This window comes from Saimiri boliviensis, chromosome 8 (assembly GCF_048565385.1).
Source record: "Saimiri boliviensis isolate mSaiBol1 chromosome 8, mSaiBol1.pri, whole genome shotgun sequence".
Lineage (NCBI taxonomy): Eukaryota > Metazoa > Chordata > Mammalia > Primates > Cebidae > Saimiri > Saimiri boliviensis.
In genome coordinates, this window is record NC_133456.1 from 24,752,284 (window position 1) to 24,766,384 (window position 14,101).

The window sequence follows — 14,101 nt, forward strand, 5'->3', positions numbered from 1 at the left end:
GGGAAGAAGGGACAGCGGATGTGGAGGTTTGTCTGTTGGAAGCCAGGGGCTGGCCTGCTGGGTTTGAACGTGGAGCAGCTTTTCAGACTAGCTCCCCAGCCCCTGTGAGCCTGCCCTGAGAAGCTCCAAGTCCTGCACCTCATTTCTGGTCTGCATCCTACAGTCTTGGGAGACCCTGCTTCTCCAGGGCCTCAGTCCTCCATCTGTGTGCTGTGTGTTTGGGAGATCAGTGCTCTCTAAGGCCCTTGAGCAGTCTGGAAACTTCCAGTGCTTGGAGCCAGGGTGAGCTTGCCTCTCCTTCAGATGGGTCTGGCTGGACACCAGAAGCCTGGTCACCAGGGGGTAAGGGCTTGGGATGGGAGTGGCCTGGAGCAAAGTGCAGGGAGAGCTCAGGGTGTGAGAGTCAGCTGAGTCTGGGCTCAGGCCCCTGTTGTGACTCATGCAAGCTGAGTTACTCTGAGCATGCCACTTAACCTCTCTGATTCTTCATCCTCTAATGAGGATGGCAGGTGCTTACCAGACTTAGGGGAGCTGGAATGGGTCCCTGTTTGAGGGGTAGGGATTTTTTAAAATAAGAATCAGTTTTGTTTTTTTTTTTTGAGACAGAGTCTTGTTCTGTTGTTCAGGCTGGAGTGCAGTGGCGCCGTCTTGGCTGACTGCAACCTCCACCTTCTAGGTTCAAGTGATTCTCCTGCCTCAGCCTCTTGAGTAGCTGGGATTACAGGCATGCACCACCATACCCAGCTAATTTTTTGTATTTTTAGTAGACGTGGGGTTTCTCCATTTTGGCCAGGCTGGTCTCGAACCCCTGACCTCAGGTGATCCACCCACCTCGGCCTCCCAAAGTGGTGGGATTACAGACATGAGCCACCATGCGCGGCCACAAAAGTCAGTTTCTGTTGCTTGCCTGCTTTAAGATGCTATTGGGGTTTCCCAGTGCCCCTAGCCCCTGACGTGGCCCACAGGCTGCGTGTGGCTCCCCCTTGAAGCTCCTTTTCTCTACTGTAGCCCCAGTAGTCTCCTTTTGGACTTCTTCCTCCCCAGTTAAGAGCATATCCCCCTTCTCGCTCCTTGGCCAACTTCTATCTGTCTTTTAGTACCCAAGTCAAAGAGATTTCCTCAAAGAGGTCTTTTCCCTGTTGAAATGAATCCCATTACAATTTCTCAGAGCAGCTTTGTGTCAGGACAGCTATGGCAGAGCTAGAGAAAAGTTTCTTTCTCTGTTTGTAAGCAAAGTCTGGAGGTTAGCAGTGCCAGACTCCCGAGGCACCTCTGTCAGCCTCAGGAACCCAGGCTCCTCCCTTGCTCCATGACTCTCAACATGTGATGTACCCCCCATAGACCCAGAAGGCTGCTCCAGCTCCAGCCATCGCATCTCCCTTCCGATGGGAAGGAGGGAGGAAAAGGAAGGAGAGGCTCACCTCTCCAACCATAAAATACTTCTAAGGAAGTATGGTCTGTTTATGTCCCTCCAAAATTCATATATTGGAACCTAATCCCCAGTGTAATAGTGTGAAGAGGTGTGGTGTTTTAAGTTATGAGAGTGGGACCCTCACAAATGGAATTAGTGCCCTTATAAAAGAGGCCTGAGGGAGCATGTCCACCCTTTCCACCACAAAGGGACATGTAGCAGGCTCCATCCATGAGGAACAAATTCCTTTGGCAGGAACTCTCTCGTGGCCACACCCAGCTGCAGAAGAGGCTGGGAAGTGTGCATGATGGCTGGACCCAGCTGCAAGGGAGGAGAGAACAGATACTGGGAGATGAGTGTGTGCGCCCAGACCCTGTGTGTGCGCCCAGACCCTGTGTGTGCCTGCTTCTTTCCTGCAGGATCTGTAATCATATGTTCATGTAGCACTGGCCAGGTTATTTCATATTTCCCCTCGACTAAGTTGGGGCCTAGTGGGCAGGGAGCCCCCACCTGCTCACAGGGGTCCCCCAAGCCTGGCACAGTGTCTGGGACACAGTCAGTAAAATCTCAGGAAGTATTTGCTAAACAGGTAGAAAAACTAGTCTTGGATTTCTCCCTTTGCTCTCCTCTGATCAAGCCTTTGGGATAGAGCCCCTTCCTCCACATTCCATGCCTTTTATTCTCTCCGGAGGCATCTGGGGTTTTCCTTCCAGGAGCTTCATGCTTCCAGCTGCTCAGGGATTGGGCCCCGATGTTCAGACCCCTCTCCTTCCCGACGGCTGCACAGGGATTATATCACAGGGTTTGATGTGCAGATGCTGGGGGGAGGGGGAGGGCTGATATGAATCAGAACTGACAGATTCCAGCGTGAAGACGGCCCGAGTCCTGAGAACACCAGCAGCCTAATTGGCAGCGCTGTACATCAGTGCTTCTCAAGCACAGTTCGGCCGAGAATCACCTGGGGAACTTGTTAAAAATACAGAACTTCTGAGTCAGTAGGTTTGGGGTGATATATTTGGTTGCAAGTGACATAACGCCAACTAGCTTAGGCAAGAAGGGAATTGACTATGAGGGCACAGGGCCCTCTCCTGGAACTGTGAGGAGGCTGGGGCACACTGGCAGCTGGCCAAGAACCCCGATGCCTTCGGGGCTGCCCACTTCTCTGGTCCTTCAGCTCTGGAGTGCACTGGGGAGCAGCTCCCACCCCAGAAGGAGTTATCCCTCTCTCCATGGGGTTTCTGCAAGAAAAATCCCTGGGAGGACTCAGATTGTCCCGACCTGGGTGTGCCCTAGAAGTGCTACCAGGGGGGCTGAGTTCTGTGACTGATTGGGGCCAGTGTAGGGGCACAGAGCGTGTGGAGGGCTCTGCAGCCTCATGCACTGGGGCGGTTCTGGAGGAGGCATTCCTGGAGCTAGGCACTGGAGCCAGCTGCCTCTCTCTCAAGCAGAAACCAGGGAGTCCTAGTTTTCCAAAGCTTCTAGGGACCAGGGATGCACAGCCAGACTGGGGACTCACCCTAGAGGGCAGAGCCATGGTTGAAGATTGGAGCCTGAGACAAACACCTCCAAATTGCTCTCAAGGGTGGTACAGGAGAAGCCCCCACTGCTTGCTGCAGGCCTGGTTGTTAAAGGGCCAGGAGGGGCATGCACTAGCCAGAAGGACTTGTGGGTGGAGATGCCACATGGCTTCCTCCTGAGAGTCACAAAGCAACAAGGGGGAGTCTGTGCTTCCCTTAGATTCAGTGGCATGGGGGCAGCCATGGCAGGAGCCTGGGCGTTAGATGGGGAGACAGCAAGTCCTGGGGGCCCTAGGGGCTGGGCCAGAGGGTCAGGACACTAGCATCCTCCTCCTCCCTGTCTTCCAGTGGGTCTGCAGCACACCTATCAGAGTCTCCCAGGGTGCTTCTTAAAATGCACACTCCCAGGCCCCATGGAATCAGACTGCAGGGCTGTGCCCAAGGAAGCTGCATTTTAACCAAGCTCCTCAGGGTGGCAGTCACAATCCCCACCACCTGCCCAGGATTGTTTGCGAACCATCATATTTGACCCACCCCCCCCCCCACCTTCACAGTGCCCTGTCCTGAGCCCCGAGCACTGGCCCTCTCTCTGTGCCTCTGTATGTCCAAGGTGCTGGGCAGCATCAGGGGTAGGTGTGGTGGGGAAGGAGCTGCAGCAGAACTGAGGCTCTCTCACTGCCTGGATAAGGTCCAGAATCCTCCAGGAGCCACAGTGCCTGGGAAATGGGGCCCGGTGTGCAGCACCTGCCCCCGAGGAACAGGCAGTTTTGGACCTGGTTGCTCCTGCACAACCTTTTTGAGTTGCTGGGCCCCTGAAGCCCTGGCAAGGGTGAGCCCTGTGGGTTGATGGAGCCCTGAGCCGACGGTTCACTGTGAGAGGAAGTGAGGCTCCAAACTGGCCGACATGCCCATCTAGCCCTGGGATATTTTATTTGGCCTGCAACATGCTTTGAAAAAGGAATTGGTTACCAATATTTAAAACTCAAAAATTCAGCATTAAAAATTCTTATTTCCAGCTCCTTTTGAAAACTTGGCAGAGTTTGCCTCCCTGGGCCCCCAATGTACCTGAGCCCAGGTCGGGGGTGGGGGGCTCGGGCTCTGCAGCCCCACCCCAGTGGAGTCTCACATTGCTTATTCCTGCTGCTGGCCCAAAGACTTTGAGGTTCCAACCCTGGCCAGACGTCCAGCTCTTCGTCTGCCAAGAAGTTGTGATTGTTCTCGTTGTCATCATGGTCACTGTTCGTCCTTAGAGCTGTCACTCCCTGCACACATGCATGCACCGTCAGAGCCTCGCACCTCACTCACTGCACACATGCACGCTCAGAGCCTCACTTCAGCAATTACTCTGGGCAGGGCCTATTTGCCCATTTTATGTATGGGAAAGCTGAGGCCCAGAGTGGCTATGTGACTCTCTATAGTGGTCAGTGGCAGGCAGATGCTGCAATCTAAGTTTGCTTGGCATGCTACCTCTGAGGAGGACCTGAGCTTTGCCCATGTCCTCTGGCCTCTGACTTCTGACCTAAGTCTTTTTACTCCTCTGACCCCTTCTCCCAGCCTCTAGCCTAATAGCCTCCTGCAGTTAGAATCATGCCAGATGCTGAGAGCCCAAGAGTTTTGGGCCTGGGTGGGGTTGGGGCTCAGGCACAGAGCCAAGGGCCCAAGAGAAGGCCCTAAAGCTGACCTGCCCACCAGGCCCCTCCCTCCACCCTCTGCTTGGCTGCCACTGAATGGGGGGCAGCTGCAGGTGCCCATGCCCTGCCCCGACCCTCAGCCCTAAGCTGGAACCTCAGGGCCCTCCTGATCCTCCTCCACGTGCTTTGAGGGGAGCCTCTCTTCCCTATTGTCTGCCAGGGCAGCTGAAATTACACTACTGTCATCTTTAGCAAAGTCCTTCTCACTTTTAGGAAGGAGTAAGAAGTCTGGGAAGGAGCAGAGTGGCGATCCAGAGGGACATCCTCAACACAACAACCTCAGCTCAGGTCGGCTGTGGAGGAGTACGGCAAAGGCAAGAGAGGCAGAGCGTGTGCGGGAACCAGCAGGGCGCTTTGGCAGGGGTGAGGTCTGGTCAGGGGAGAAGCCTGCTGGGGCGGGGAAAGAGGAGGAGGAAACACAGGCTGGCCTCGAGGGGCCCTCAGAGCCCGCAGTGACCAGGCCAGGTACTGTAGCTCCCGCTGCCTCCTCCTCCCTCCTCTTTGCCACCCTCAGTCCGTCCCCTCCTGCCCGTGCCCCTCTTCTCCCTCCGTCCATTCTGTCTGCCCGGCCCCATCTGTCTCCTCTCCATTGCGCCGTGTCTGTCTTTTCTGTCTCTCTGGGTCGGTCTCTTTCTGCATCCGTGTCTGTCTGTCTGTCGCTCTGCATGTCCGTCTCTTTCTTGCTCTGTCTCTGTCTCATTCTGCCCATCCACTCTGGCATCTGTGGGTCTTCACATCGCTCTCTCCTTGGGGGTCTTTGTCTCTTTGTGCCAGGTCTTTTTGCTCTTCTCTCTCTGTCTCTCTTGTCTCTGCCTCTCTGTGTCTCTGTCTTCCCTGAGGGTGTGTGTGTGTCTGTCTGTCTGTCCATCCACCGGCTCTCAGGCAACTGAAAATACCCCCTGCGTCCCATTTGATGTGCAGTTGTGAGATTCCCTTTGAATATTGCAGCAGCGAGTTGACGGTTGCCAAGGGAACAGGTCAGGAGAAATGGGGGGACTGAGGGGGGTATCGGGAGCCAGGCGGGGGGTGTGGGTATGCTTTTCTGTTTTCATCTTCTTTGGCGCTTTCCTTTTCCAAAGCATAAAAAAGGGCGACAATTTAAAATGATTTTTCAAGAATCAACACGACAGAAATAATGGCTCCTAATTGTATTGGACTAAAAGCCAGGCAGGGAGAGTGGCAGTTCCCCCTCCTGTGACTGGAGGGAGTTAATGGCTAGATTCTGGGAGTGGGGCGATTAGAGGGCCTGGAAGCCACTTTGCCTGGCACACGGGACTGGCATGACCCATAGCTGACTCCCCCTGCTCAGCTCTGAGCACAATTTCAGAACCCCTAAGCCTGGAGTGTCACAGCTGGATGTGAGATGAGGTTTTGTGGCCACATATGGAGGTGGGGGGTGCATTGGACCTACTGCTGGCCTTTTAGCCAGAGGTGGGGACCAGGGCTGGGACAAGAGGTGGGCAGAAGAGGCCGGGCTCTGGCCATTCTCAGACCAGGCACACATTCTAGTTTTCCAAGGCAGTTTTGCAAAAGCATCCTTGCTCTCTGCCCAGCCCTAATTTGGTCATCATGGGATTAACAGAGATGATCCCTGCACAGCACGCAGCACAGTGCCACAGTGGCCTCGCCGCCCACACACCGTCCTCTGCTGTCCAAGAGAACCTTGTGAGCTTGGACTGGACTGAAGTCATCTGCCTCTGGCATGGCCATGGTTTCACCAGCATTTACTCACTTGTACGCCAGAGTCTCTTGTGAGTAGGATGTGGGTTTGTGCAACAATAATGGTTACTTATTAGCTATATAACAAGTAGGAATTATTAATGGATTTGTTTTCTTGTGTCCTTTTCTAAACTGTCAATGAGCCCTTATCCATTTAACCCGTATAGTAAATCTTCGACATAGGGACTATTATTGTTCCCATTTTGCAGATGAGAAAATTGAGGAATTCGGCAACTGTGATACAGAAACGAAAGTGCTATGATTGGGGGAAATGCAGGAAGTCAGGGGATCAAAGAAGCAGACGAGGTCTGAGCAGGGTCTGGCAGGTTGTGTGGGTGACTACTGGGTGCATTGTGTGAGGGTGGGTTTGGAGGGCAGCATGCATGGATAGCAGACAGGTGTAGAGGTGAGTGTGAGGCCCACCTGGGAAGATTAGGAAGGACCTGGAATAGAGTGAAGGCCCCTTGCAGGAGTGTTGAGCACCTATATCATCTTCCCCACCCCCAGCCTCCAGTGAAGAACTGAGTTGAGGAACAAGGCTGTCACCACCCTGGTGATTTCCAGCCCTGCCCAGCCATTGATTCTGCAGGACCAGGCTGCAGGGAGCCAGCTCCGTTCAACATGAATCCCCCCAGGAGCATAGGTCTTCTTCCTTCACCCACCGGCCCCTCGTCCTCCCCAGTCAGCCTGAATCCTGTCCTCTGTCCCTGTGTCCCCACTTGCTTTGACCCCATCTGACCCCATTAGTTGTCCTACATCTTTCAAAGGGATGCCTGGTGAGGGTGGGGCTAGGTGGTGGGGACAGTGCCACAGCTGTGTCCTGGAGCCTGCGTGTGACTCGGTGGTCTCTCCTTAAAGTGGAGGTTTCTCCCCTTTTGTCAAGCCCAGGTCCAAGCAATTCCAAGTGCCAGCCGATGCTGCCCAGGGCTTCTGAGCTGTGTTTCTCACAATCTGCGGGAATCATGGTCCTGCAGCCTCCACCATTGGGTAGGAGGGAGCCAGGATTGGAGACAAGACTGGGAGAAGGACGCACACGGGGGCTAAGCTCTCTGCGGAGGCTGCACCTGCAGCGGGGCATGATGGGAGGACAGTGTGGGCCCCGGTGTCAGGAGAGCTGCAGTGAAGAGGTGCCATGGGCCTTGGCTGGTGAGAAGGCCTTGGAAAGGTGGAGAGAAAGGGACTGAGCACCTCCTGGGGCTCTCTAGCAGCCCGTACCTGCACCTCAGTGCATGATAATCGAATTAGGACTGACTGACACCCTCAGTGACTTCTTTTGGCAATTGGTCTTCCCTTCTCACGGGCTACCCAGTACTAGGTAGGAGCCTGAGTTTTAGAGAGGTACTCTTTAGTTTTTGTATTCTGATGTTTTGGGCTTTGCTGACTTTAGAGGGACTATCGGTTCCAGTTCCTAGAGATCGATGTCTCCCTGCCAGTGTGCCTTTTATATGCAAACCACCTAGTCCAGAACCCACATCCAGCCAGCACTTCTCACACTCAGGACAGTGGCGTGACACTGTCTTGTGTATGACACTGCCCTGTGTGTGACAGTGGGGTGACACTATCCCCCTGCCCTAGACCCTAGGGTCAGGATCAGACACCAGGGACAACCCTGTGCCTCAGAGCTCCCAAATTATTCAAATGAATTAACCCGACACCTGCTCACCCAGCTCACAGTTTCTTCTTGCATATTCTGTAATGGAGACTCCTGCCCACGTCCCCTCTCCCTCTGCCTGCTACCGACCCTCTGCTTCTCTGCGGGGCCCTGCGTGGTGCACCCACTCCTGTTCCTCAGGATCTGTGAGTAACCAGCCCTCTTTCCAATGGCAGTTGGCCCATTCTCTGCTGGCCTCACCACACTGAGCATTTAACACAGCCTCCTAGGGTGTGTGCCAGGCCCCTCCACGTGTCCCTGCAGGCCCACTGCCTTTTTCCTCTGCTCAGGGCCCTGGAAGCCTGTCCTTGGGGAGGATGACATCTGCAGGCTCTGGGCTTCCAGCTTCCATAGCTTTGGAGACACCAGCCAGAAGCCTAAGGGCAGGCGGAGAGTGAGGTTGGGGGGATTAGCCACACGCCCCTCCCTGCAGGGCGTGGGATCTCAGTTCCTCTGCAGTGGCCACAGCTCTTCTTGGGTGACCTGCTCCTGTAGAAGTTCTTTCTCTGGGTTCTGGGATTCACTTTCTCTTCTCACCTTGCAGGTCTTGGCATGGCAAGAGCTTCCTGCTGTCGCTGGCCCCACGTGCTTCACCATCACCATTTCCCTGAGCCCTGATCGCTCTGTGTAAATGGTCCTGAGTGAAATGCTCCTTTATTTTTCCACTGGCGTGAGTTCTGATCTCCTCCCAGCCCTGATGACAGGGATGACAGTGGCAGGGCTGGGCTGGGCAAGGGGTGGGGGCGATCCTGAAGCATTAGCCTGGGAAGCTATCTTTCATCTTAAGAGAGTTTTCTCATTGATACTTCAGTTAAACTATTCCAGGACAAATCCTCAAAATGCTAAATTATATGGATCAGATGGGAGAAAATAGGTATACCCATTCACCTTCTTCAGTTGCTTTTTTCCTTTTTTTAGAGAGATAATTGGGGCTAAGTGTTTCCCAAAATGTGTTCATTCTTTTACCACCTCCACAATTTTTGCCATATCTGCACACCACCTGCATGATTATTTATCTAATAATTTCCTTTCACTCAGCTTACTTTTTGAAACAGTCAGGTGTATGTAATTTACATAATTGGAGATATAATTTACATACAGTAGAATTTACCCCTGTGAAGCGTGCAGTTCAGTGAGTTTTAACAAATGCACACAGTCATGTGACGACCACCACCACCGAGACCCAGACTGGCACTGCTCCCATGCTGCCCTGGTGTCTCTCCGTAGTCAGACCCATCTGCCACCTGAGGCCCTGGGCCACCCGCTCTGATTCCTGTTCCCAGGGTTCCTCACAGTTCTGCCTTTTCCAGAACTTCTTGTGAATGGGGTCATACAGTGTGTGGCTTTCATGTCTCACTCCTTTCACTTAGCGAGATGCTGCCACCCCTACGTTGCTTTTTTTTTTTTTTTTTTTTTTTTTTGAGGTAGAGTCTCTCTCTGTTGCCCAGGCTGGAGTGCAATGGCACAATCTCGGCTCACTGCAACCAACCTCTTCCTCCCAGCTTCAAGTGATTCTCCTGCCTCAGTCTCTCGAGTAGCTGGGATTACAGGCATGCAACACCATGCCTGGCTAATTTTGTATTTTTAGTAAAAACAGGGTTTCGCAATGTTGATCAGGCTGGTCTCAAACTCCTGACCTCAGGTGATCTGCCTGCCTCGGCCTCCCAAAGTGCTGAGATTACAGGTTTGAGCCGCTGTGCACGGCACACCTTTTCTTTTTTTAAAATTATTTATTTATTTATTCAGTCTCCATAGAGACTGTCAAAAATTGCCACTGCTAACTATATTTCAAGTTGTCATGGCGGGGTATTGGGAAAAGTTTTCAATTAACAATGAGGATAAACCTCATTGGCTATGATACTGCCACTGCACAAAGCTACACCTTTTCTTTTTAAAAATCAAGCTAAAACCAAAACCACAATGTATTCATTCTATTGTTCAACATTCTTGTTTCTAAATGCTGTGTTTACATGGAGTAATTCAACAAACCCATAGCCTGCCTTTTATTTTGGAATATTTCTAGGCAGTAGAATTCTCCCTTCTTAGTGTGACAAATGCATACAGTCATGTATCCACCACCACAAGCAAGGTACAGACAGTGCCATCATCCCAAAACGTCTGGGATCTCCCTTTGCCATCAATCACTTCCTCCTCTCCAAACCCATTCCCTGCAGCCACTGAGCTGACATCCCTCCCATAGGATTACTTTTGCCAGAGTTTCATGTGAGTGGAATAGATGTGGACTTTCGAGTTTGGTGTCTGTCACTGAGCATGTTTTTGAGATTCCTCCATAGTCCTTCATGCGTTAATATTCGTTTCCTTTTCATGACTGAGTACTATTTTATCGTACCAATGTGTGGCTATCCCTTAGTCCGTTCACCAGCCAGTGGACACTTGGGTTGTTTCTGGTGTGGGCTCGTTATGAATAAAGCTGCTGTTAATATTTGTACACAGGTCTTTGGCCACATGTGTTCATTCACCTCACCTCGCACAGAATTGCAGGGTTGTACTGGAAATGTATGCATAGTTTTATAAGACATGGCCCAACTATCTTCCAACCAGGCTTCATGCTTTTCCTTCCCACCAGCAGTGTGCGAGAGTTCCAGCCATTCTGTATCTGTCAGCACTCAGCTATGAGGTTTTACATTTTAGCAGCTTGAGTAGGTGTGAAGTGGTAGCTCACCGTGGTTTTAACTTGTATCTCCCTAATGACTAAGGACACTAATGATGTCAAGCATCTTTTCGGAGGCTCATTTCCTGTATCTCTTCTTGGGTGATGTATTTCTTTAACTCCTTTGTCCATTTTGATTGGGTGGTTCGTCTTTTTTTTATGGAGTTGTAAGAGTTCACTTTGTCTTCTAGACATCAGCCTTTGGTCAGATATATGTATGACGAATATTTTTTCCCCAGTCCTTGAGTGCTTTTATATTCTCTTAACAGTGTCTTTTTTCTTTCTGTTTTATTTTTATTTTTTCTGAAACAGGGTCTTGCTCTGTTGCCCAGGCTGGAGTGCAGTGATGCAATCTTAGCTCACTGCAGCCTCAACCTCCTGGACTCTAGAGATTCTCCCACCTCAGCTTCCTGAGTAGCTGAGACCACGGGTGGGCACCACCACACCTAGCTAATTTTTGTATTTTTTGTAGAGATGAGATTTTTTTGTAGAGATGAGCCTGTTGCCCAGGCTGATCTTGAACAAATGGACATAAGTGATCTGCCTGCCTCAGCCTCCCAAAGCATTGAGATTACAGGTGTGAGTCACCACACCCAACTTGTTAACATGTCTTTCAAAGAGCAAGGGTATTTAAGTTTGATGAAGTCTTTGACTTACTTTTAAAACTTAAACATGTTGTTTTACAGCTTTACATGGAAAACCCATAGTACTTGCCATAAATTCATAAGTTAGAAATGCTTTTGGTAGAAAGTTACAGGAAACTCAACTTTCAAGGCCTTTGGGAGTTATCCCAATAAACATGTGATTATCCCATAGAACAGGAAACCTTGAAAAGGCAGCCCTGGTAATGTCATCAAGGGCCAGACCTTCCCACCTCTCAGCCCCACCTTTAGCAGCATGGTGATGTTTGCCCTCAGTCTCATTGCCTCGAGTTACTGGATGGCTGCCCAGCTCTGGGCATCACAGCCATGGTTCAGAGCAAGAAGAAGAGCAATTGCAGAGAGAGCAGGGCGAGGCCAGTGTGGGGCCAGCCAGGGACCCAGGGTGGCTCACTGAAGGAGGCAATGGTCATCGTGCATGGCCCTGATGGTGAGCACCTTTTTAAATCTGGAACCCTGGGCACATCTCTTGCCTCACACTAGGCCCAGCCCTAGCACAGAGCTGGGGCTTCCCCTGCCTTTCTCTTATCATGTGATTCTCTCCCAGAAGCTCCCCCAGCAGACTGCTCTATGTTTCATAGTTAGAACTAGGACTGTACTCATAGCCATTTTTGAATACACGGGTGGCCAGGGGAGAAGATATCCTGGCATGTTGCAAGAAGAAAGTGGAGAAAGCATGCTTTTGTGTGAAGAAGAACTTTCCTGTGTTTAAGATGCAAGCAAATTGTGCATGTCAAAAGAACATGACCCAAGATACTATTTTGAAACTGCTGGCTTTGCTAACTTACAAAATCTGTTTAGTCCTGGATGTATTTGAATTTGTGGCCCTTGTTAAAATCCATGTACATCATGGAATTTAAAAAGACACAGAATGACTAGAACAATCTTGGAAAAGAACAGGTTTGGAGGACTACACATCCCAATTTCAAAACTTATTACAAAGCTACAGTGTGGTACTACTTAAGAACAGACATATAGACCAATGGATAGAATTGAGAGTCTAGCAGTAATTTATGGTCATTTATGTTCAACTGATTTTTGGCAAGGGCGCCAAAAGAGTATGCAATGCAGAAAGAATGGTCTTTTGAACAACAGTGCTGAAGAAACTATCTACAAACACACAAATAAATTTGGGCCCCTACCTCACACCATATACAAAAGATTAACTCAAAATGAATGAAAGACCTAAAACTGTAAGAGTTAAAACTGAAAACTGTTGGAAGGAAAGATAGGGGAAAAGGTGTGTGACCTTGAATTAGGCAGCAATTTCTTAGATATCATCCCCAAAGCACAAGCAATGAAAGAAAAAATAGATAAAGTAGATTGCAAAACTAGTGCATCAAAGGACATTATCAAAAAAGTGAAAAGACAACTCACAGAATGGGAGAAAATAGGTTCAAATCACAAATCTGATAGGAGTCTAGTATTCAGAACACTTAAAGACCTCCCATGACTCAAAAATAAAAGGATGAAGACCACAGTTAAAAAAACAGACAAAGGATCTGAGTAGACATTTCTCCAAAGAAGATGTATAAATGGTCAGTAAGACATGAAAAGATACTCTGAATATCACTCGTCATTAGGGAAATGGAAATCAAACCCACAATAAGATAATGATTTCACACCTGCTAGGATGGCTACAAGTTTTTAAAAAGGGAAAATAGCAAATGTGTTTGAGGATGTAAAGAAATTAGAATGCTGGTGTATTGCTGATTGAAATGTACAATGATGCAGCCATTGTGGAAAATAGCTTGGTAGACCCTCAAAAAGTATAAACATAGAACTACCATGTGACCCAGCAATTCTACTCCTGGGTAAAAAACTTATGTTCACACAAAAACTTGTATATGAATATTCAGAGCAACATTATTCATAGTAGCCAAAAGTGCAACCCATCCAAATGTGGCATATCCATACAATGAAATATTATTCAGCCATAAAAAGGAATGAAGAACTTGCTGTTCCAAGTACAGAACCTTGGAGACATTGTACTAAGTGGAAGAAGCCAGTCACAAAAGACCACATAGCCTGTGATTCCATATGAAACATCCCGAAGAGGCAAATCCATGGAGACAGAAAGCAGATGAGTGACTCCTAGGGGCTGAGGGAAGGCAGAAATGGGGCATGGTGTTAAGGGAATGGATTTCTTGGGCCATGATTAACATGTTCTGGAATTGGATAGTGGTGGTGCTGGTACAACATAGTGAATATCCCAGAACCACAGAAGTAGTTTTTAAATCGTTTATCTTATGTGACTTATATCTCAATTAAAAAGTTGTTTAAAAGGACCTTGTGCCTGGAGAGGCTCCAGACTGAAAGCTGAGGAGGGAGGCTGTTCCATCCAAGAACTTGTGCCTTCTTCCCCATCAGAGGCGTCCATGGCGCAGTGGGACCCACGTGGGAAGAGGCAGAGGCAGCTCCTCAACCTGGGGAGGACAGGTATGTGTTGCCTTCTGAAGGTGACAGGGGCCATCTGTGGTCCTGGAAAGCAGTGGCAGTCTTCGGCTCAGGGCCCAGGTCCCCATGCACCCAGGCAAACATCACCTGCAGAAGTTTCAAGCCAGCCTGGCGTAGTAGGTTGCTCTCACCACATGTGCGCGGAGGCTCGGAGACACCTGGGGTGCCAGTTTCTGGGCTGCAGCCCCAAGAGACAGACAACCTGCCATTTCCCTTCCCTGTGTGTGCACAGCCTGCCTTCATTAGTGGGGAGGTGATGATCTAATTTCCTCCAAACAAAATGTTTGGGATGTGGAGTTTTCCTTCAACAATGAGCAGTGGCAGA

General features: G+C 50.1%; 1 long non-coding RNA gene and 1 pseudogene across 1 annotated transcript in view; one reads left to right on the forward strand and one right to left on the reverse strand.

Moving 5' to 3' along the window:
- The window catches only part of LOC104650267 (uncharacterized), a 66,360-nt gene that overhangs the window by 11,602 nt on the left and 40,657 nt on the right, over nt 1-14,101 (forward strand). The window lies entirely within an intron of this gene.
- LOC120367307 (U4 spliceosomal RNA) lies at nt 9,736-9,867 on the reverse strand (annotated as a pseudogene).